The 24,338-nt window shown below is 40.4% G+C and overlaps 1 protein-coding gene across 4 annotated transcripts in view; it reads right to left on the reverse strand.

Annotated features, from left to right (window-relative positions):
* THRAP3 (thyroid hormone receptor associated protein 3) overlaps positions 1-23,526 on the reverse strand; it is a 68,653-nt gene extending 45,127 nt beyond the window's left edge. For 2 of the 4 annotated variants that reach the window (XM_052636801.1, XM_052636798.1), the window contains exon 1: positions 23,469-23,526. The gene's annotated coding sequence lies outside the window, so the exon portion shown is untranslated. The remainder of the gene's footprint in view (positions 1-23,468) is intronic. The other 2 variants (XM_052636800.1, XM_052636799.1) reach the window with 1 other exon arrangement.
* Positions 23,527-24,338: the final 812 nt, after the last annotated feature.

Raw genomic sequence — 24,338 nt, forward strand, 5'->3', positions numbered from 1 at the left:
AAAAAAAAATACTAGAAACTGATGAGATTATGACAGCTAGGCAAATAACCCTTTAGGGTTTTACTACTGAGAACTATGCAATGTCTTGCTCCAAGTAGCTTCTCTGCTTTCAAGCAGGCACACCAAGACTGAATCCAAGACTGGTGAATTTACTATGAATGGTTTTGAAGAGAGAGGCAAATACTGCCAAACATGTCCAGCATACAGGGTCTTCTATGCTTGGGAGATGAGCAAATGATGTCAAAAAGCTCAACCTGTTTTTGTACATTCGTTAAAAAAGTTTCTACATTTTCTTTTTTGGCTGCCAGCACGTCTTGTAGGATCTTAGTTGCTCAGTTCAGTTGCTCAGTTGTGTCCTACTCTTTTCGACCCCATGGACTGCATGCAGCCCGCCAGACTTTCCTGTCCATCCCCAACTCCTGGAGCTTGCTCAAACTCATGTCCATTCAGTCAGTGATGCCATCCAACCACCTCACCCTCTGTCGTCCCCTTCTCCTGCCTTCAATCGTTCCCAGCATCAGGGTCTTTTCTGATGAGTCAGTTCTTCGCATCAGGTGGCCCAAGTATTGGAGTTGCAGCGTCTGCATCAATCCTTCCAATGAATATTCAAGACTGATTTCCTTTAGGATTGACTGGCTGGATCTCCTTGCTGTCCAAGGGAATCTCAAGAGTCTTTTCCAACACCACAGTTCAAAAGCATTAATTCTTCAGGGCTCAGCTTTCTTTATGGTCCAACTCTCACATCCACATATGACTACTGAAAAAACCATAGCTTTGATCTGTATGTCATTTAGATCTATACAGATCTTTGTCAGTAAAGTAACGTCTCTGCTTTTTAATATGCTGTTGCTCAACCAGGGATCGAACCCCAGGCCACTGCAGTGAAAGCATGAAGTCTTAGCCACTGGACCTCCAGGGAACTCCCCAATTTCTACTTTTTTTTTTAATAGTAGAAAAATATCAAGGTATTTTATGACATGTGAAAATTCTGTGAAATTCCAATTTCAGTATCTATGAACAGCTTTACTGGAACACAGCCACATTCATTCCTTTATAATATATAGCAGCAGAATAGGCGCAAAAGTGACTACAAACAGAGGTCTCACCACTTAGTGCTGCTACAAATTCTGGTGAAATAATTGTCACTAAAAAGCATTTCAAGTACCGTGTATTCTGTCATATCACATTACCATCTAATTACCAATGTCAAAACAAAAGAAAGATGGACTTTGAATATTACCCATTTAAGACACAGTGTGGAGTGTGGGTGCTTTTTTAAATACAATTAGATGGCAACACTCTGTGTTTATTATGCAATGACATCATAGCTGTGCCAAGAATACAAGAGTTGGCATTACCAAACTAAGTACTCACATAATATTCCCAATTCACAGGAAACCAACTGCTGGAAAAAAATTTTTTAATTTAAAACAGAGTATCTTATCACAACAGAAAACCTTTATAAAACCAAAAAAATAAAGGCTATATAACCAAAATAAGTTTCTGAGTATTATATCTGTTAGCATAAGGAGGAAAGTCATTTAATTATAGTGAGTTAATTAAGTCATGTTTCACTGCAGCAGCCTAAGAAATGTGTCTAGAGAAAATGAACTTAAAGACTACTAGCCTTTTGGTTTGAAGGGTTGAGGACAAGAGGAGCAATATAAGTAGTCAATTAAAAAATAGGGCAGATGGAGGGGAAAGGTGCTGACCTAAGCAACTATGGAAAGAAGGGAAACAGAAACAAGATAAAAAGCAAAAGGAACTCCATATAACCACTGTATTCTAGTTGTTAAAACTATTCCAGTTGTAAAGTTGTTAGCGGGTGCATGTGTGCGTGCAAAGTCACTTCAGTTGTGTCCGACTCTTTGTGACTCTATGGATCCTAGCCCGCCAGGCTCCTCTGTCCACGGGATTCTTCAGGCAAGAATACTGAAGTAGGTTATCACGCCCTCCTCCAGGGAATCTTCCCAAACCAAGGATCAAACCCATGTCTCTTTTGTCTCCTGCATTGGCAGGCGGGTTCTTTGCCACGAGTGTCACCTGGGAAGCTCCTGTTAAAGGGTTCAGTTCAGTTTAGTTGCTCAGTCGTGTGTGATTCTTTATGACCCCATAGACTGCAGCACACCAGGCTTCCCTGTCCATCACCAACTCCTGGAGCTTGCTCAAACTCAAGTCCATTGAGTCGGTGATGCCATCCAACCATTTCATCCTCCGTCATCCCCCTCTCCTCCTGCCCTCAATCTTTCCCAGCACCAGGGTCTTTACTGATGAGTCAGTTCTTCACATCAGATGGCCAAAATATTGGAGATTCAGCTTCAGCATCACTCCTTCCAATGAATATTCAGGACTGATTTCCTTTAGGATTGACTAGTTTGATCTCCTTGCAGTCCAAGGGACTCTCGAGAGTCTTCTCCTACACCACAATTCAAAAGCATCAACTCTTCGGGGCTCAGCTTTCTTTATGGTCCAACTCTCACATCCACACATGAGTACTGGAAAATATTAGACAAATCCCAACTGAGAGACATTCTATAATATAGCTAATCAGCAATCCTCAAAACTGTTAAGATCACCAAAAATCAAAAAAAGTGTGAGAAACTGTCACAGCCAAGAGAAGCCTAAGGAGATATGACCACTTCATGTCTATCCTAAATGAGAATGTGGAACAGAAGTACATTAGATAAAAACTAAGAAAATTCAAGTATGGACTTCAGCTAATAAGAATGTACCAGTACTGGTTCATCAGTTGTGACCAATGTACCACACTAATGTTAGTAGGTGTTAACAGGGGCAACAGGTGTTAACAGGAAAAAAGTGTTAAATAGGGTATACATGGGAACATACTCTACTATTTTCCCAGACCGTCTGTAAATCAAACTGTTCAAAAATAAAAATTTATTTTCAAAAAAGCCAAATGATTCTTGGTGGTGTTTCATGGCTCTTGATGGTTCAAGAGATATTACTGATCCTTACTCAGTGGTTTAGTGAAGTCAGTGATGAGTTTGAAGCGACTAAACACTGAACAGTCTGTGTGGAACAACTTCTGGTGAAAATCTTTTCAAAAAAGTTGAGAGAACATTAATTCAACATAGTCTGAACTTGAATATGCTAAGATGTACAGAAACACTGATTATAAAGTATTTAAAGCTTATGGTTTATTTACTATACCGCTCATCAGCAGGTACTTGACAAAAAAATCTCTCATGTGCTGCTGCTGCTGCTGCTGCTGCTAAGTCGCCTCAGTCGTATCCAACTCTGTGCGACCCCATAGACGGCAGCCCACCAGGCTCCCCCATCCCTGGGATTCTCCAGGCAAGAACACTGGAGTGGGTTGCCATTGCCTTCTCCAATGCATGAAAGTGAAAAGTGAAAGTGAAGTCGCTCAGTCGTCTCCGACTCTTCGAGACCCCATGGACTGCAGCCCACCAGGCTCCTCCGCCCATGGGATTTTCCAGGCAGGAGTACTGGAGTGGGGTGCCATTGCCTTCTCTGCTCTCATGTGCTACTGATCCAGTATTGACAAGAGTGACTTTCATTCCCTCTCAGTCCACTTTTGCAGACTTAACCATCATCAGTTCTATGAATTTCTGTCAGAAATACATGTCTGACTTGCCCTACCAAAGAGCAGTTAAACGGCTTAGCAGCAGTAAAATTAACTGCAATTTTTTAAGCTTAAAACTGATTTTGTCAATTTTTCTGAAGAATCACCGTTAAACACCATTAATGGATAGTTAATGGCTTTTGAAATTAACTTTTGCTGCAAACTTAATAACATTTCTTAATAAACCCACTTGAAAATTAGCAAAACAGCACTTCAAAGGAAAACATACTATAGCAAATTACAATGAACATTTGTTTGAACCACAAGTAATGTTACTGTCTTCACTTCCTGTACTAGCAAAACTCAAAATAAGCAACATCTTCATTCCCACACAAATCTGAAGCAGATCTATTTTCTTAGCTCAAACTACATTTCAGTGTATTTCTTTAATGCAAGTGCAAAGGAAATATTTGTATTTCAAAATCCACCTAAATGCAACTGAGATGCTTCCATTTAATCTTCAGTTGGAAATGATTAATGTGCAGTATAACTGGGGGGGGGGCTAAAAAGCAATTATCAAGAAAACAATCTAACAGAATTCTATAAATGCTTTCCAAGTTAAAAATATGCTCAATTAAAACCATATACTTATGGGTTAATATTATAGTATTTGGTATTTATTAGTATTTGGCAGGACCTATCTCTGTGAAAAGAAACTGTCAAAGATGACATGTAAACTCTCACTACATGTTTCATCATTAACAGATGAACATTTGCCACCAATTTTGATGGGTTAACTTTGGACCCCAATTAAGGGAAGTGCTATCCCCCAAAAGAATCCATTCTTCTCACTAACACAACTGTATTATAAAAACTGTATTCAATTTACCTAATTGTCTTAACAGTCATTTAGTGCAAATGCCCAAAGAAGAATAAACCCTTAATAAACAAATTCTCATAACCACAGGGTCTCAAATGGTAGAATATGTCACTTTTAAAAATACTATGTCTAACAACATACAATAATGCAAATAAAATTAGCAATCAATCAACCTAGAGCAATTTGCAAAGCACTAACCAACAAACTCAGTGGACATGAATTTAAGCAAATTCCAGGAAATACTGGAGGACAGAGGAGCCTGGCGTGCTGCAGTTGACGGGGTGGCAAAGAGCTGGACACGACTGAACAACAACAGCAACCAATAACAAAAGAAAAGAAAAGGAAGTGAAGTCGCTCAGTTATGTCCGACTCTGTGACCCTATGGACTGTAGCCCGCCAGGCTCCTCAGTCCATGGGATTTTCCAGGCAAGCATACTGGAGTGGGCTGCCATTTTCTTCTCCATCTTCCCATCCCAGGGATTGAACTCAGGTCTCCCGCACTGCAGGCAGACTCTAACTCTGACCCACCAGGGAATCCCATAATAAAAGACACATGCTCTAAAACCAGATTGCCTATATACTAATTTTCACACAACCAACTAGTAACTTTGAGATCTGTGATAAGCTTCTTAATTAAATCTCACCATCTCTGTTATCTATAAAGCTGGTTCCTACTCTAAGTGAAGTGAAGTGAAGGTCACTCAGTCATGTCCGACTCTTCGCGACCCCATAGACTATACAGTCCATGGAATTCTCCAGGCCGGAATACTGAGTGGATAGCCGTTCCCTTCTCCAGGGGATGTTCCCAACCCAGGGATCAAACCCAGGTCTCCCACATTGCAGATGGATTCTTTACCAGCTGAGCCACAAGGGAAGCCCTCCTACTATAAACGGTTATGAAAATTGAATAAACTAATATGCATAAAGTTACTAGTACTTATTAGCACACCATCAGTACTCATTATAATATACTAATCAGGGCAATATCAAGGTGACAGTTAACAGACAAGACTTCAACTAGCTGGTATGGGTAGTCACATGGTTGTTAATTACATTCTCCTGATAATTCAGAATTTGGATTTATGGCAAACTCAGAATATAAGACACATACATCTTCAAAATCTCGTGAAGATGCAGAACACTCTGGAAAGAAACCCAAACCTATACTTGATTCCAGGCTGAATGAGCATGACCCCTAAATGACACCAGTATTCTGTACCCCAGGTTCTCAATTTACAAGAGCAGAGAGTAATCAACATGGGTTCTCAATTTACAAGAGCAGAGAGTAATCAACATGCCATCTGCGTACCCGACAGTTCCTACCTAGACAGGTGGTTTTTAAAATCTTGCTCTCAGGCTATGCAAAAGTGCCTCAGGGCAAAGTAATAACATCTCCTCTGAATCCTCTGGCTTATCCAGCATATAAGACTGTTGGAAAAACAACATCTACTTTTCCAGAATTTCTTTATCATAACTTTTTATAAGCTTTCACCATTTCCTTACAACTTCAGCCTTTATTTCCTTGAAAAATAATAAAACTAATCATGTACTACTACTAGACTATTTTACTCTTGAGGGCAAGTACTTGATTAAATTCCTTTTTGTATCCCCAGTGTTGAATGATAAATAAATGAGTACATATTAATTATACGATGCGGCTTTTTACTATGGTAAAATATACATAACACAAAACATACCTGTGGCACTCAGAACATTCACATTGTTATCTGACCACACCAGTGTCCATCTCCACAACTTTTTCATCTTGCAAAACACAAACTGTGCACCCACTTAAAAAGTAGCACACCCACCACCATTCTGCCGGTACTCTGTCTCTATGAAAGCTGATGACTCTAGGTATCTTATACCAGTGGCATCATACAGCGCTGTCCGTTTACATCTAACATGCCACCAAGGTTCATCCAGGTTGCAGCAAACACACAGTTTTAAAAAACGGGAAAATGTGCAGTATCATTTGCCTGAGCAAACTAAATGTTTAATTCTTTTTACCAAGTTTTTTCATTTCAGTAACACATGCACAGTAAAAATTTCAAATTCTACAAGAGTACATAATGAAAAGAAGTCTCCTTCCTAATTTCTACCCTCTCTATCCTCAACTTCCAGTCCCCCCTCAGGTTTTTCTATTTTGGAACACAACAACCAACCACATGTTGCCTTGCCTTAAGGATGTCCTACTAGTAAGATACTTAGTTGGTCTATTACAACTGGCTATTACTCTGTTCTAAAAATACTGATATTTCTAAAAACTCAGGGATCAAACTGGCATCTTGGGTCATTTTGCATCTCCTGCATTGGCAAGCGATTCTTTACCACTGCCACCTCTAAAAATACTAACAGGGAAATTCAATGGTGATCCAGTGGTTAGGACTCACATGGCACGGGTCCAATCCCTGGTTGGGAAACTAAGATTCTGCATGCCATGCAGCACAAACCAAATTAAAACTAAATTAAAATACTAATATAAAGATCCAAAACAATGAACATAAAACATTCCACAAGTACACGTCACTGAGTTAACATTCAGTGAGTGTACCCAATGGATATTGTCTTTGCTAGGCAACATACTGAGGCAAGAAAGAGCACAGGCTCTGGTGTCATGTAAAAACCAGTTTAAAGCACTTTGACTTTTTTAAGGTTCAGTTTCCTGATCTATAAAATAAGGGCAACACTATCTCATAAGCTACTGTAGTGATTAAATGAGAAAAACATCTAAATCATAGTACAGTGCATAGTAATATAGCAAGGACTCATAAATAATAGTATTTTTTTTTAATAGGTAATTGTTAATATCCTTCACTGGGCACTGTGGAAAGCACAAAGATAAAAAACTTGCTTCCTTCCACGTACTTATAACACAACAGAGCAGTTTCCTTCTGCTCAGTATTATCATTATTCTGCCAAGACCCTGGTGCTGATAACACTTTCAATCTATGTTTATAACTTTCATGACTTATTTCTAAATATCACTAAAACAGTTATTTGTAAAAAAAAAAAAAAAAGTTACCAATTGTGACTTAAGAGTCCAAGAGAAGAGAGCCTTATCATCAGACCATGTAGTTAGTGGGCCTGAGGCAGTCTATAGCTTAGCCTTAATCAAAGAGCGAGAGTCCTGTGATTAAGAGACCATGGTCCACTCCAATCTGACCTAGGAGTGTATCAGATTTAGAGTCACAGAGCATTAAGAACTGGAAGCACACAGAGAGATCATTATCTAGTACAACACTTGTCTTTACAGAGGAAAATTAAACCCAGAAAAAAGGAGATCTGCCCAGGAAGGTGAGCCAATACTAGAGCCAAAGGCCCGTGGCTCTTGGTGTGTTCCAGTTCTTTCCACATCATCATGCTACCCTGTATCTGTTAAAGAACCTTAAACTATAAACTTCATCCTGTCTGCTCTATTTTCTTATTTTTCTTCCCAGTTACTTATTATCTGAGCTTCCCTGGTGGCTCAGACAGTGAAGAATTTGCCTGCAGTGCAAGCAACCTGGATTCAATCCCTGTGTCAGGAAGATCCCCTGGAGAAGGCAATGGCTACCCACTCCAATAATCTTGCCTGGAGAATTCCATGGACAGAGGAGCCGGGCGGGGGGTGGGGGGTGGGGGTGGGGGTGGGGGTGGGGGGTGGGGCGGGCGGGGCTACAGTCCATGAGGTCGCAAAGAGTCAGAAACTGAGCAACTCACTTACTTCACTTATTATCTGGGGGGGTGGGTAAAAAAATTTCAGTGTGTTTTATGAAAGCTGTCTTTCCTAAATAGTCTTATTATTTGGCTAAAACATACTCTACTAGAAGCCATGAGGGATGCTAAATAAGAATAAATCTGGACTTCTGTGGTGGTCCAATGGTTAAGAATTTGCTTGCCAATGCAGGGGACAGGCCTGGTCCAGGAAGATTCCACACCCTGCAGGGTGACTAAGCCCATGCAACAACTATTGAGCCCCTACACCCTAGAGGCTGTGCTCCACAAGAGAAGCCACTGCTATGAGTAGCCCCCACTCAACGCAACTACAGAAAACCCCCAAGCAGAAACGAAGGCCCAGCAAAGCCAAAAATAAATTTCAAAAAACAAATAAATCTAATCCACGGAAGGTTTATTTGAAAGGAAATTTCAATGAACAAATATTCAACTTTAATTTTTTTGGCCCTGCCATGCAGCTTCAAGATCTTAGTTCCCTAACCAGGGACTGAACCTGGGCCACAGCAATGAAAGCACTGAGTCCTAACCACTGGACCTCCAAGGAATTCCCCCAAAACTCTTGAGTTGGATAAGTGGATGGTACATTCAGAGTGTATCTTCCACAACTGCTTAGTTTTACTACAAAAATTTATCCAAAAGAGTTCATTTGATTAACAACCCATTTAGCAGAGAGCAACAGACCAGGATGGGGTGTTACTGGCAAAGAATCCACCTGCCAATGCAGGAGACACAAGAGCTGCAGGTTCAGTCCCTGAGTCGGGAAGATCCCCTGTGGTAGGAAAGAGCAACCCACTGCAGTATTTTTATCTAGAAAATTCCACGGGCAGAGGAAGCCGGCAGGCTACAGTCCATGGGGCTGCGAAGAATCAGACATGACTGAGCACACAACTGACCAGGATAACCAACTTCTAGATGGATCACATTTCCTCTCATCTGTAAACAAGCGACAAGAGACCGAATCTGATGCCTAAATAATCTGCTGCAAATATCTGTGACATTATTCTAGCATCAAATTCAGGTATGATCATGTCCCGCTGGAAAGCCTAAGTAAGTTCACCCTCAGAGATTTTCTTTCTTTCTTATTATTCTTTTTAAAATTACAAACCAGAAGCAGCTACCAGATTTGACACAAAGGTCAAAAACTCCTTCCCGGAGTACTGCGAAATTAAACTTCTTTTCGAGCAAACTCAGAAATAATCTTATCAGCAATTTTGGAAATCTACTCAAGATCCTCATATATTTCTGGTTCTGCTAACTTTATAAAACTCACAACTGCTTTGCAAATTTGCTGGTGTTAACCCAACACCAATTTACAAACACCTGTAGGGAGAGCAAGACTCTCTCTCCCACAAAATGCAAAATCTCAAGGCCACCAAGCCACTCCTAGACCATTTCTCACAAAATGCATCTTATTTCCAGAACACTTGTTAAGTGTTCACCAGAACTAGCTCTATATTCCTAAGTTTAACCAGAAAAATAGATTATTATAACCATGAATCCTACTAAGAGAACTATGTCACCTGTCAAAGTGATTCCTTATAAATGGAGAGTTCCCTCTGAAAGATTTAATTAAGCTATTTGACTAATGCCATCCCTGACTTAACAATCCTGCTTTCTATTTCCTGGAAATCTGGTTTTAGATTACACTGATATTTTTCCAATTTCTCATGCATAAAGTTAAGAAAGTTTTAAGCCTGGCAAAAAGGTATTAAGACCACTACACAAAGTATGAAGGCCATTATACAAAGCCCATAAGCAAGTCAGGACTTGAGATTCAGAATATTAATGAAAATTAAAACCAATCATACATAAAAAATAAAATTAGACCCCTATATCACATTACAAAAATAAACACCAAATGGACAAATATATATATATATAAACATTAAATGTTTAAAAATTAAAAGCTTTAAAACTTTTAAAAGAAAAATGTAAGAAAATATTTGTATGAATTCAAGGTAGAAGATTTGAAACAAGATATTTTAAGTATAAACCATAAAGTTAAAGATTGATAAACATGTCTATATGCTTTAAGAAATCAAAGCTACGTACTAGGAGAGTATATTTGCAATACATATAAACAAAAAATTAAAATCCAGACTCTAAGTAACTTTTACAAATCAATTTTTTAAAAAAGCAAAAACTCAATTGTTCAAGTAAGAAAATAAAGATTAATTTAGTATTTATTGAACACCTACCATATGCCAGCACTGTGCTTGGCACTAGAGATACAACACTGACAAAAGGAGAAAGTCTCTCACCTTGTGGTTGGTGGGGTAAAACATATACTCAAGTAACTATATACTGTATGTCAAATGATGATAAATGCTAAAAATAAAGTGGGATAAGAGAATGCACAATTAAAAAAGAAACCTATAGGCTAATGTACTTATGAGAAGATACTCATTTTCTCTACTAATCAGATGACTACAACTTAGAACTAAAATATTTCACACCCACAAGAATGGCAAAAAACCTTAAAAGTTTAACAATTTCACGTGGCATTAAGATGTGTAGCAACAGAAATACATACATTGGAAGTATAAACTGGTATAATCCCTCTGGAGAATGTGAAGATGTACACAACCCATGAACCAGCAGCAGCAATTTCAGTTTTAGATGTAAACCCTAGAGAAATTTTCCCAAGTAAACAGAAAATACATACAAGACTATTCCTGGCGGCGCTGAGTTTAAACAAGAAAACAGGTAAGTAAAAAGTCGCACATTCATACAATGAATACTAATACAATTGTAAAGAACACACACACCATGAATGAACCCCACAAACAAAAGACTAAACAGAAAAGTTACAAAAATAAACTGGTATCAATTTACATGACAAAGAAAACAGCAATACTACATTTTGTTTAGGAAAGCACATATTTTTAACAGAAATCTAGAAAAATGGATATATGTCATAAACACCAAGTCAGAAGGGAGGCTGGAGGAGGAGAGAACAATCCCGGAAGACTCAGCTATGTAAAGCTTTATTTATTAACCTGATCTCTTAAATACACAGATGCCAGTTGTATTATTCTTTGTACTTTTTGCATGTCTTCACACTGCATACTTTACAAGCGTAAGAAAAAATGCTGTGTAATGCTGAACACTGTAGTTGTGCTGCCTTCAGACTTTCTTTCTCAGTCCCTCTCCAGAAAAAAAAGACTGATATAATTCTCTATAATAGTGACAGAAAAGTACAAGCATTCGCACATACCCCAAGTTTCTTAGCTACACACATTTAGATTTTTGCAAACAACTTTAGAAGACTGAAATAGGACTTAGAACGCAATGTTCTTAAGGTAAAAATCAAAGAAACAACTCCACAATGAAGAATAAGCCCATGAAAGTATATATTAAGGGTAATTCCCTGGCAGTCCAGTAGTTAGGACTCCAAGCTTCCACTCCAGAGGTCCCATGTTCGATCCCTAAGACCCTACAAGCCACGTGGTGCTATAAAAAAATGAATAAAATAATCCTTTAAAAAAAAGTGTACAATGAATTTAAGCAGAACGGTTAAGAGTAAGAATTTTACAAACATGTGACCGACATGGATTAGAATCCTGACTCCACTACTGTGAAGGTTTGAACACGGTACTGATTCTCATCTAAAAAAATTAAAATTCTCATCTAAAATTATCAAAGGATTAAATGAATTAATGTATGCAAATCACAGAGTATGTTGTATTCTAAAAAGGTGGTTTGGAAAATAAAAACAAGAAAGCTGGATAGGAACAAGTAACAGCAGACAGGCTCAACAATGAGAACTTTATTTTCCCAAATTGCTTCAATAAATCAACATTTTACACTTCATTAAGGCTCTTTCCTTTTCCCCCAGTAACATGCTTACATAACCACCACCAAACAACAAATTAAATTCTTAAAGATATTTCCATTTCCAGAATCACCTTCAAAAAAACTAAGCTGATACACAAATATCTGTCCAATGCAAAACAGAGATCAGGCTAAATCCCAAGGATTTTGTTTAATCCCACATTAGGTCCATTTCAGGTGAGGACTACTCAGGGAGAAGGAAAAAAATACAAATCACACTTAATGCTATATAAATTGTATCAAGAAATATATACTCAAGAGACTTTCCGGGCGGCCTAGTGGTTAAGAGTCTGAGTGATTAAGATTCCTAAACATAGGGAGCATGGGTTCGATCCCTGGTTGCAGAACTAAGATCCTGCATGCAGCTCAGCCGAAAAAAAAGAAATATACTCAAGAAAAGTTGTGAATATTTTCTACAGGAAACTAGATTATTCAAGAGTTACTATATGTAAAGCTGAGTTTTATACACATAATGCATCCAAAAGGTTTTATGTGAACAATGTTTTCCTACGCACAAAGAAGTAATGGCAGGAAGATGAATACCGAAAACAAAGCCCATATCCCTAGAGCCTTGCAAGTGATATTTAATACAGAACAAGGAAACCAAAGATCTCCTTAGAAAGCACCTCCTACTTCTTGTCTGAAGCTTCAAAGTTCTAGGTTAGTTATCATAAGATCAGGTGAGAAGAGCAAGGTCGAAATTCCAGATGGAATAACACGTTACTCTAATACTGTATATTACATATATATACTGTGTAATATGTATACATACACACACACGTACATATGTGTATATATATATGTAATACAAGTTACAGCTAACATATACTTCTGACCAGCACATAAAATCTTAATCTCCTAAAAACCACAGCAATGCCTTAGTCGACAACCTCAAAATTAATCTTTCACCCACATTCATGGCTCATGTATGAAAATTAATGGCCAGAGCAGGTTATCAGATTTCATCAGGAAGCCACTCTAGGCTAACCATGTTAATACTTTTTGCATTAAGATGCCTTCTCTCAGAACTTCCCTGGTGGTCCAGCAGGTAAGAATCTGCCTTCCAATGCGGGGAACTCATGTTCAATCCCTGGTCAGGGAATTAAGATCCCGTAGGCTGTGATGCAACTAAGCCCTGAGCCACAGCTACTGAGCCTGTGCACTGCAACAAAGAGCCCCAGCGCCACAATGGAGACCCCACATGCAGCTACGGCCCAACACAGCCAGAGAAATCATTTTTGTAAAAAGAAAAAAAAAAAACAAAAACCCTGCCTGCTCTCAAAGAGAAGATATTTCAAAGATATTTTTAAAAGATATAAATGACATGACAAAACACTTGCAATAAACAACACTTTATGTCATTCTTTTAATAAATTTTGGATCTACTGCTTCTGAACCAAGAGTTTAACAATACAATGGCTAAACTCAAACAGCACTGAAAACAATTACATTTGAGAATTTTTAGTGCTCAGCTAATACTGTTCACTCAACTGTCAAAACAGCACTAACCAACTCCATCTGTGCCTAAACTTACATAAGACAGAATTTTCATCACTTTTACATATCCAACCATTTAATAACCATTTAGCAATAAAAGAAATGATGGTATGTAACTATGTTAAGTTGCATAAAATACTGAATTATGTAATTTTTCATGTATTCTTTATATTAATGTCAAAATATATATACTGTAATTCCCTCGAAAGAAGGTAGGAAGGAAGGCGTATTTTTATTTTAAAGATAGAAAGATACAAAAAACTAGGCAAAGGAATTCCTTGGCAGCCCAATGATTAGGACTCTGCACTCTCACTGCCGGAGGCCCGGGTTCAATACCTGGCTGGGGAACTAAAACTCCACAAGTCACAAGGCATGGCCAAAACAGAAATAAAATTGTTTTTAAAAAGCTAGGCCAACATTATCTATTCTGAAACACATTTTCTGTCATTTTATTTGCAGCAAGGCAAATGAAAAAGCCTGTGTCAGCTTGTGGATTCATGTCCATTTATTCTCAAAAATAAATTTAAATATTTAACTGGATCTAATAAGCCTGACAAAAACAGAATGGATGTTTTCTTATGTGAAGTGAAAGTGAAAGTCTCTCAGTCGTGTCTGACTCTTTGCGACCCCACAGACTGTAGTTCAGGTTCCTCCTTCTATGGAATTCTCCAGGCAAGAATACTGGAGTGGGATGCCATTTCCTTCTCCAGGGGATCTTCCTGACCCAGGGACTGAACCCGGGTCTCTGGCACTGCAGTCAGACGCTTTACTGTCTGAGTGAGGACTCTCCTAATTTACTGCAGAATCTTCTCCTTGGATCCTTACTCTGAGCAATACAGCAGCTGCCAAGAGTGGAAGTTTAGAGTCAGACCTAGGTTCAAATCTTCTCTCTCCCTAAATTAATCTCTTATGACTCAACTTTGTCATCTATAAAACAAGAAACCCTTCACTTACCTTGTAAAGTATAGGGTTAAATGAGATAATACATGTAAAGTGTTTAAAAAAGCATTTAGTTTGAAAAAAACTCAACATATAAAAGTTCTTAATATTTAGGTTGACCTTATATCCAGGTTTGCTTAAGACAGTCAGTTTACACTTGCTGTTGCAGTGTATTAATAGCATCCCCTCTCTCCATAGCATTCTGTTTCAAAAAGGTAAATTATATGGTCACAGAATTAATTTGACAAAAGTAAGTCCAACTAAGCCCACCAGCCACAACTAGAGTCTGTGCGCCTCAAAAAAAGATCCTGCATGATGCAACTAAGACCCAAAGAAGCCAAATAAATAAAGCTAAAAAAAAAAAGATTTAAAAAGTAAAAAAAAAAAAATCATTCTCAATTCCAGTTGCTGATTAGTTGTTTTTAAAGTGAAAAAAAGGGACTTCCCTAGTGGTCCAGTGACTTAAGATGAAAACTCCAGGCTCCCAATGCAGGGGGCTGGGGTTCCATCCCTGGTCAGAGAACTAGACCCCACACGCCAAAACTAAAAGACCCTGCATGCCACAATGAAGATCGAAGATCCCGCGTGCCACAACTACACCGGGCAGAGCCAAATCAGTATTTCCTCCTTTTTTTTTTTGAAGTGAAGAACAGAAACTTTAATAGGTTTAAAACAAAGTATTCTCTCTGCATTCTAAACAAACCCATGTGGGCTAAGAAGTAAAGAATGTTTCAATATTACAAAACTGATGATACATAAAAGACAGCCAAAGCCCAAAACTCTTTGTAAAATCTAAAAGGAAAGAACTGCAACTACTCTGAGGCCCCAACTATCTTATGCAGAAGTAATGCTGACAAAAACAAACTAAATCAAGGCTCTCCAACAGAACTTTCTGAGATCAGGAAAATATTCCGTATCTATGCTACTCAAAAAGGCAGCCACCAGTCACACTGCTGCTATTGACCACCTGAAATACGGCTACTATGAAAACCATACTATCTATTTAATTTTAATTTACTCAAAGTTAGCTAGCCACACGTGGCTACTGGCTACCGAAATGGACTGTGCAGATCTAGACCGCAGATCACTTTTTTCCAAAAGAATCCTAAAGCTCAGTACATACTTAAAAACAAACAATGACTAAGAAGGAAACCTTTTTGAACAGAACAGAACTATCAGTTCTGGGCACTTTTCTACACATGGTATTATGTCAACAAATATGGTTCTCCAATCAACATCTCTTGTTCTACCTAGCATTCCACTGTATAAACATACTAGAATATAAGCAGTTCCCTGGTGTTGCATATTTAGGTTGCTTACAATTTTTCACTTAAATAACACTGCAATGATTATCCTCATCTTTAAGGATGTGTCCAATTATTTCCTTAAGCTATATTCCTAAAAGTACAGATACATTCTGCTGTTCTCCTGAAAGGCTACAGCAACTTACATTGCTACCAGCAGTACTTGAGAAATGTCCATTTCCCCACATCCTCACCAACAATAATTACCATATTGTTTATCAAGACAGAAATCTGAGGGGAAAAAATGTTTTCTCCTTGTTGATTTAATCTGTACCTCTTATTTTCATGTGATTTATTTTGTCAAAATAATGTAATTTTCAAAATGGTTAGCCAATTGTTCCAGAACTTTTTATTGAATAATTGAGTTGTCCTTCCCACACCATCCTGAAACACTAACTTCATCATACACTCAGCACATATGCTATCAGCTGAGGGCTCTGGGTGGGTCTCACTATTCTTTCAAGTTTAAGTTTTCTCCAAACAGCTAACAAGAAATCCATCTTCTGTACAATAAAGTTAATTTATTGAATCCCTACTATATGCTCTGGCACTGGGCTAACCATCTAGCCATCACAATAATCCTTGTTGGAGGTAAATAAGAGATTTCCATTTTCATTTGAAACTGAACAGATACTGAACGGTTAAGCACCCTGCCCCAGTCCCAGTTTAATAAATAAAAAACCACAAAAGAAACTTCTGTAAGGATCAAGGACTTCCATTCATCATACACTCATCTGATAAAACCAAGGCAGCTGGGTACCAGAGATCACCTACCTCCATGAGCATGCCCTATTAAATGAACATTGCAGCCAAAAATATTCTGCTGTAAGTGGACTAGAAAATATTCCTTACCAAACTACTTTCATCCTGTATGTATCCTCCAATACTAAACAGCCTTCACAGCAAAAAAGAAAATAAGCCAGCAATCAAATACATTTTCTTCCTCATTCTCTACTGCCATTCCACATGACACTACATTCAAGTCCACTAGAATCCCCTCACTGGCTGAATGATGAAACAATTCGTGCTTGCTAAAGGTAAAAGGTCAAATGTGACAAAGAAGCCCAAATGTGACAAGTAAGACAAAAAAGGTCACATGTGACAAATGAGGCCGATAGAGAAATAAAGGAAGAGAAGAGGTAAGCTAAGCTCTACATAGTGAACAAAGACAAAGCATTCACCATCAACCGGATAATCAACATATTACCCTCCAATTTCCCAGGAAAACGAGAGGAATATTACAACTTGCAATTTAAGTCCATCTGAAGTAAGGCTTTAAGCATAAGCTTCCATAATAAACCAAAGACGTTTATCTCTACCTCCTCCACATCCCTTATGTTTACCTTAACTATTCAGAAATATACGGAAACTGTAACCACTAGTCTAAATAAATGGCACTGAAGTAAACTTTCTCTTTCTACATTACACATTTTTGCAATGTCGATTTTTATCAACAAGAACCTATCTATAAGCAGAGAAAACAAAAATGAAGACGACTACCTTGCCCCACCAAGGGTTTGCAGGCTGCACCTTGCTTAACTACACCCTGGAGTAGGGGTAAGAGAGCTTCAGGGAACTCGATGGATTTTATCTTTATAACAGAACTGGCAAGCAGAAGCCCAAAGTACAAAGTATCAACTCAGTACCTCTAAAATGGGGGTGGGCTATTCAGAGCATGGTCAGCTAAGCCTCTTTCTCTCTTAACGCCTGAGGTACCTCCCGTCCAACCTATACTTGGCTAACTTTACCAAAAATTGAAGAAAAATAATCATTATCACAACATACTGATAGTTAATTCAGTTTTACAGAAGAGCCTTTATATGATGAGTTTTGAATACAAATTTTTATAAATCTCCTTTACAACTAATATACAATACACGTACACATTTTAAGGGTACAGTTCAGTGAGTTTTGACAAAATATACCACCACAAAATAAACACCACCCCAACTCAATGAAAGAATACTTTCATCATTCCATGAAGTACCCTTCTGCCCCTTTGCAATCTCCTCACCTATCACCAGAAGGCAATGGCACCCTACTCAGCACTTTTGCCTGGAAAATCCCATGGACAGAGGAGCCTGGTAGGCTGCAGACCATGGGGTCGCTAAGAGTCGGACATGACTGAGCGACTTCACTTTCACTTTTCACTTTCATGCACTGGAGAAGGAAACGGCAACCCACTCCAGTGTTCTTGCCTGGAGAATCCCAGGGACGGAGAAGCCTGGTGGGCTGCCGTCTATGGGGTCACACAGAGTCGGACACGACTGGAGTGACTTAGCAGCAGCAGCACCTATCACCATACATATTAACATAATCTAAGTAAGCTAAAAGGGGACGACAGAGGATGAGATGGCTGGATGGCATCACTGACTCGATGGACATGAATCTGAGTGAACTCCGGGAGTTGGTGATGGACAGGGAGGCCTGGCGTGCTGCGATTCATGGGGTCGCAAAGAATCGGACTGAACTGAAGTGAACTGAACTGAAGTAAGCTAGAACTTGATAGCGGGAGCACTTTCAGAGACTTCCAGTTAGCCATCAATTTATTCCCATTTTAACTCATCTTCTCTCTCAATATTTACTAAGCCTCTTCTATTTAACAGAAAATGCAGAGAATGTCTTGGTGTGGGGATTCAGCAGTGAATCGAACAAATCCCTGCTCCACTACCTAAAGAGGTAAAGATACAGTAGATGAAAAATAAATAATATAACGTTCCATAGTAATGAAGGTTGGATAGTGTTTGATGAGCGGAGTACTATTATTGATAGGGTCATCAAGGAAAGCCTCTATCAGAACTCTTTCCAATGGGAAACACGTATACAAAGAGACATCAAAACTGCCAAGAAGGGACTTCCTTAGTGGTCCAGTAGTTAAGATTCTGCACTTCCACTGCAGGGGGTGTGGGTTCGATCCCTGTCAGGGAACTAAGATCCCATATCCTGCATGCTCTGCAGCCACACTTTATTGTATCTGAAACAATAACTTTTTCTATTAAAAAATTTGCCCATTCTTGTCTTTTATTGAACAACCCATTCTGGCACCTGACCAACTTCCTGAGTCTTCATTTTTAAAGTTTTTTTCTGATAGCCCATAGTCTGGGAGCCAAAGGTTTTAGTCAAGACCCTAGAACACATCCTTCAGATACAAGGGAACCATCTTTTGGGAAGTCCTAATACAATGCAGAGTCCTGCAGTGAAGAAATCTCTAGGGTAGCTTCACAAAGCACTCTATGACTTCCTCTATCAATCCTTTATGTATCCTGCCCTTTTTATTAAATTAAGAGAAAAAGAAAACTGAGTTATTAACCTCTCCAAAAAAACACAGATTACTGAAAGCAAAGTTGATAGACTTCATAAATGCACATATTAAACACACACACACACTTTTGCCTCAAAACAGGAGCCAAAAGTCTTCTAATTAGACATTCAGCAACTCCTCTTCCCTTGGCTCTCTGTCTTCTGCAACAAGCCAAACTGTGCAGTTACTGCATTCCAGATGCTAAAAAGCAAATCAGGCGGAACAAAAATGAGGACACTGCACACGTGCCAGCTGAAAAGGCATGGGAAGGGGGCAGATCAATGTCTTTCCTAAAAACTCTTGGGTTTCTTCGGTTTGCAAACAAAACAATTTCGTATTTTGGGCCCTCCCTTCCCACAGCACTGTTCCTTCTCCCTCTTATAAAGTTAACTAAAATTTCCTTTAAGAAGAAACAAGGAAGAAAAAAGCACCAAAACAAAACAAAAAAAATTTTAATGGTGCCTCAATCAAGCCTGGTGGGCAGCCGTCTATGGGGTCGCACAGAGTTGGACACAACTGAAGTGACTTAGCAGCAGCTGCAACTATAAAAGATGAGTGCTGCAAACAAAAACATGGGTCCGTGGCTGCCACATCTGATTTTTCAAAGCAGCCTGAATCTACATTTTTACATGAAATCTCCTTGCTTTTTAATGTTGACAACAAATTCAAATTTACAACACTGTACGAGCCAAACAAAACACATCTGCTGACTGGATTTAGTCCATGAGCCTTTAGTTTTAAATCTCTGCCGTAAAAAGAAAAATACGTGGTTCTTTCAGCAGTAGAGCTCTAACTTATACCCTGTTTCCAATAACACACTATCATCTGAGAAATACACTACAAAATATATGAATATACATCTGAAACCCCTGTTAGAAGGAAACCAAGAAGAAAACGATCTCACTCTTCACACACTAAGGTGCTCCATTTCTACCACTAAAATAGGAACTGCAAACAAAACTCCATAAAAAAAGGGACTTCCCTGGCAGTGCAGTAAGCGGGCTCCCCACAGAGGGAGCATGGGTTCAGTCTCTGGTTAGGGAATTAAGGTCCCACATGCTGCACAGCAGGGCTTTGCCTGTGGCTCAGTGCTAAGGATTCACCTGCAATGCAGGAGACACAGGAGGCTTGGGTTCAATCCCTGGGTTAGGAAGTTCCCCTGGAGGAGGGCATAGCAACCTGTTCCAGTTTTCTTCCTTGGAGAATCCCATGGACAGAGCCTGGCGGGCTACAGTCCATAGCGTCACAAGAGTTGGACACAACTGAAGCCACTTAGCACACACGACCCATGCTACATACACAGTGCAACCAAAGACATTAACACTGGGGTAGGCGGGGGGACCAACAGAAGAAAATAGTAGGAATGAATATGGATTTCTGTGAAACTGAGCTCATTAAGTTCAGCTTCCTCAGTATGTGCATCAGCCCATTAACTCCTAGACAAAAAGAAACTAAAAGCTGATTTTTCTATGGCACAGCATTTAACTCTGATTTGAAACAAACAACAACAAAAACAGAGTTCCTGGAGAAAGTCAATCTTTTAGACACGTACCCACGATTCTTAACTTTCTTGGTAAGCTGTGAGCAAATTGCTTTTTTATGGGTTATAAACCTGCATTACAGACTCTAGAGAACTGGTTCTTAAACTCAGACTCAATGAATAATGGAACGTAATGAATCCTTGAGAAAATGCACTCCCTCACAAAAACTTTGGAGTCCATGAACCCCCTGTAGTCCATGGACCACTAAGAATGTGTTTCTCTAGAGAAAATTAAAAGAACAGAATGAATCCCTTTGCTTCTTCCCACCAATGCACTTTCTCTTTCCACTCCCCCTCTCAACTTCAGTCAACTATCACCTCCAGGCAAAATCAATACAATAACCTCTTAACTGATGGTCCCCCACAATCCAGTTTCCACACCCTTGACAAAACTGATTTTAAAATGTAAATCAGAAGGCTTCAACAGCTTCCCTCAACAACATTAGCTCTCCAGCTCTTCTTTAACCACTTTCCTCACTGAAAAGAGGCCAAAAGCACACTAAACTCTTCCCATCTTCCAGTTTGGGCACTACCTGGAATGCCTGCCTTGACACCCTACTCTTACCAAAAAGAATTTCTCTGACCACCCTTAGGTCTCTCTTTTTTTATTGTCCATCGATTTCCCTGCATGGTACCTCCACATCACTTTTCTCAATTTGTAACTTATTTGCTCAACTGTTGTGATTTCCCCCACTACCTTGTAGGTTCCCAAAATGCAAGACCCCTTCTGCCTCACATCCCCTTGTACTCCCAGAGCCTAGCAGAGGGGCCGGGGGATGGCAGGTTCTCAAGCACTATTTATTTTATCAATCAAATACTGAATTAGTCTTAAGATGTTTACAGAATGAGGGTGTGAAGCAATCCACCAAAATCTAATCTTTGAGAGCACAGTGTATCTAATTTATTTTTTATTGGAAAATAATTACAACACTGTGTCGGTTTCTGCCACACATCTACATGAATCAGCCATAGGTATGTGTATATCCCCTTCCTTTTGAACCTCCCTCCCACCAGAAAGAACAAGATTAACCACACTCCTTCAATCTAGGTTGTCACTTGGCCCAAGAGAAGCAGGGTAACACCTCAAGATTCTTGGTGGTTAAGTTTAACTATTCACAAAAATTAATAAAGCTTAGGTTCTATGCTCTCAGGCAGCCTCACCCCACCTCACCTCGGTGCTAATCTCAGAAACACTGCACGCTTCCTCCCTCCAATTTCTCAATTACAATACAGAACGCTCTGTAATCCATAATTTCACTGGTTATGCCAAATTCGAAAAGTATCTGGACCACCTATGCTAGTAAAGAAATACGCTAGGGAACTACTACTACTGCTGCTGCTAACATGACTATTACCACCACCACCGCTAGAACTGGACTGTATATAGTATGAAGACTAAAAACATCAGTCTGCAAAACCAGAGATCTTTCACTGGTGCTAGGAGATTTAAATCACAAAAAGATGGAACTCCACTGAATACAAAGTCTTTCAGTTAAAACAGTTCCTTACAGAAACTTCACCTCTTCTACAAAATACAGTCAAGCCTAAATGGCAGCAGGGGAGGAAAAAAAGTTTTTTTATATTGCTAAACTGCGTACACTGCTTCACAAACTTCCCAGCAGAGAACAAACTAAGCCCAATTTGTTCCACAGGTTGTTCATGGTAGCAGCCAGCTCTGGCTCTTTAGCAGGCTTCTACATAATGATACAGGCTGTCTAGATAACAGGACAGGCTACAAAAGACGGTATAGCCACTAAAGAGAAAAGGAAGCGTCACTTGAAAGCGAAAAACAAAGTGATATATGTCTCGCCACTCTGGGCCTACACGTATAAATCCTGAGAGATGATAATGATAATAGTACTTAATACTCGGTAGGTAATAAGCTAAGCGGTTTTCAATTTACCTCATTTCATCTTCACAGTAACCCTATAAAGTGATCAGCGTTACTCTTTGCTATTTTGCAGATTAAGAAAACTGAGGCACCTGCAAGTGAAGCCCCTCGACCAGAAAGCAAAAGCTAGCAGAGCCAAAACTTGAACCAGGGCAGCTGGCTCCAGGTTCCTTCTGTTATGCTGCCACCAAAAGCCCCATCGTCTCTCTCAGGCCAGGCTCCACCACACTCTGCGGCTTTTCCTTCAATCCAATTAACAACCTCCTGGTAAACACTCAACTAACACGGATGGCTTCCAACTTCTGGGCACGAGTGCTACTCGCCAGTTTCTGCTGCGATACTTCATCCCTCAGACTTCGAAAGGCAAAGAGAAGGATTGATAAAAGTTGCTTGGGAGCTAAAGGAGGAGAAGGAAATTACCTTAAAGCGGAACACACGCCAATTACCACAGGAACGCAGGTCGACCTCACCTCCAACCCAAGAGAAACGAAAGTGGACGCATAAATGTTCCCGTGACTGATAATTTGGACTATGCCTCCGCCGGCCACCAGGCCGAAAAGAACGGGAGAGGTACCAACACCAGCCACATGCGCCCTAAGAAAAGGCAGATCCAGGCCAATAGAGATGGCGGGGGCGGGGGGGGGGGGGGCCACTCAAGAGTTCCGGGAAAAATCCAAATAGCAGGGTTCACCCCTAAAAGGTGAGTGATTAAGCAGGGAGATCGAGAAAGGGAAGGCTTTCTTACAAGAAAGAAAAAGAGAGATAGGAACCGCTCCGGAGAAAAGGCGGCCCTCAGCGTCGGGAGCTAGGCCGGAGCGAGGGGAAGCCCTGAAGGGCGGGGAGGGGGAGGAGCCGGAGCGAGCGGGGCCCTCTCTGAAGAGGCCGGGGGGCAGGCGCGGAGGAGCGACTCCGCGCCAGGCCTGCTGGAGACCCTGAGCCAGCGGCCACGGAGAAAAGAAAAAAGACGAAACGGCTGGAGTCAACTGAGCGGCCCTAATTCCCGTCACGGTGCCTCACTCACCTGGGCCCAACGCAGCAATCGCAGCTGCAGCCTCGCAACGGCACAACCGGCCCGAATCTCGCCCCCGCCCGACAGCGCGCCCCGCGTCCCCGCTCTCGGACGGCGGCAGCCTCGGCGTCGCCCCGCAGCCTCCTGGGAAATGTAGTCCTAGCTCCCGCCTTCCTAGCCAACTTGACAGTCTATAGGACTACGTTTCCCATAAGGCAAGGCGAACACCGGGCCCGCCGCTTTGCGTCACGCGCCAGCATGTCGGCAGTCACGTGAGCGTCTCCGTTCCATCCCTTCCCCCCGCCTGGGTGGCCTGAGGAAGAAGGAGGGAGGTGGACGGAAGGGGCGGGGGCGTTGCTGACGCCAAGGCCCCCACCATTTTGGAAGCAGCCTGGAGCGAGGGCCTGAGCCCCACCCACTCCCGGCCTACCTTGGTCGTCGAAAAGTCTCTGAGCTGGGAATCTGCTTGTCTGGCTTTCGTCCTCTAACGTGCCACTTCTCGCTTCGTGACCTTGAGCAAATCTACCCACTCTGAGCCTCAGTTTCTTCCCCTGTGAAATGAGACTAGTAATTTCTACCTCACAAAGTTGTTGCGACAAAGTCAGGCACGTAAAAGCGTCTAGTGCCTTGAAAGCGAGACTAAAAATGAATTTGTTTTTTGTTGTAATAATGTGTTCCTGTGGAGACCCAGAAGCCCGGTGGCAAAGCGCTCTCCAGCCTCGTTTCCGCCACCGCTGGTCCCGATTCCCAGCACAATGGCAGCACAAAAAGATGTTTTACAGAGAGGTCCTGTAAAGCTTGTTAAAGTGGATGCCCTCACCTGTTGAACCAGAAATTTCCCATGTGTAGCTTTGAAATCTGCATTATAAACAGACCTCTCCA

This window comes from Budorcas taxicolor, chromosome 3 (assembly GCF_023091745.1).
Source record: "Budorcas taxicolor isolate Tak-1 chromosome 3, Takin1.1, whole genome shotgun sequence".
Lineage (NCBI taxonomy): Eukaryota > Metazoa > Chordata > Mammalia > Artiodactyla > Bovidae > Budorcas > Budorcas taxicolor.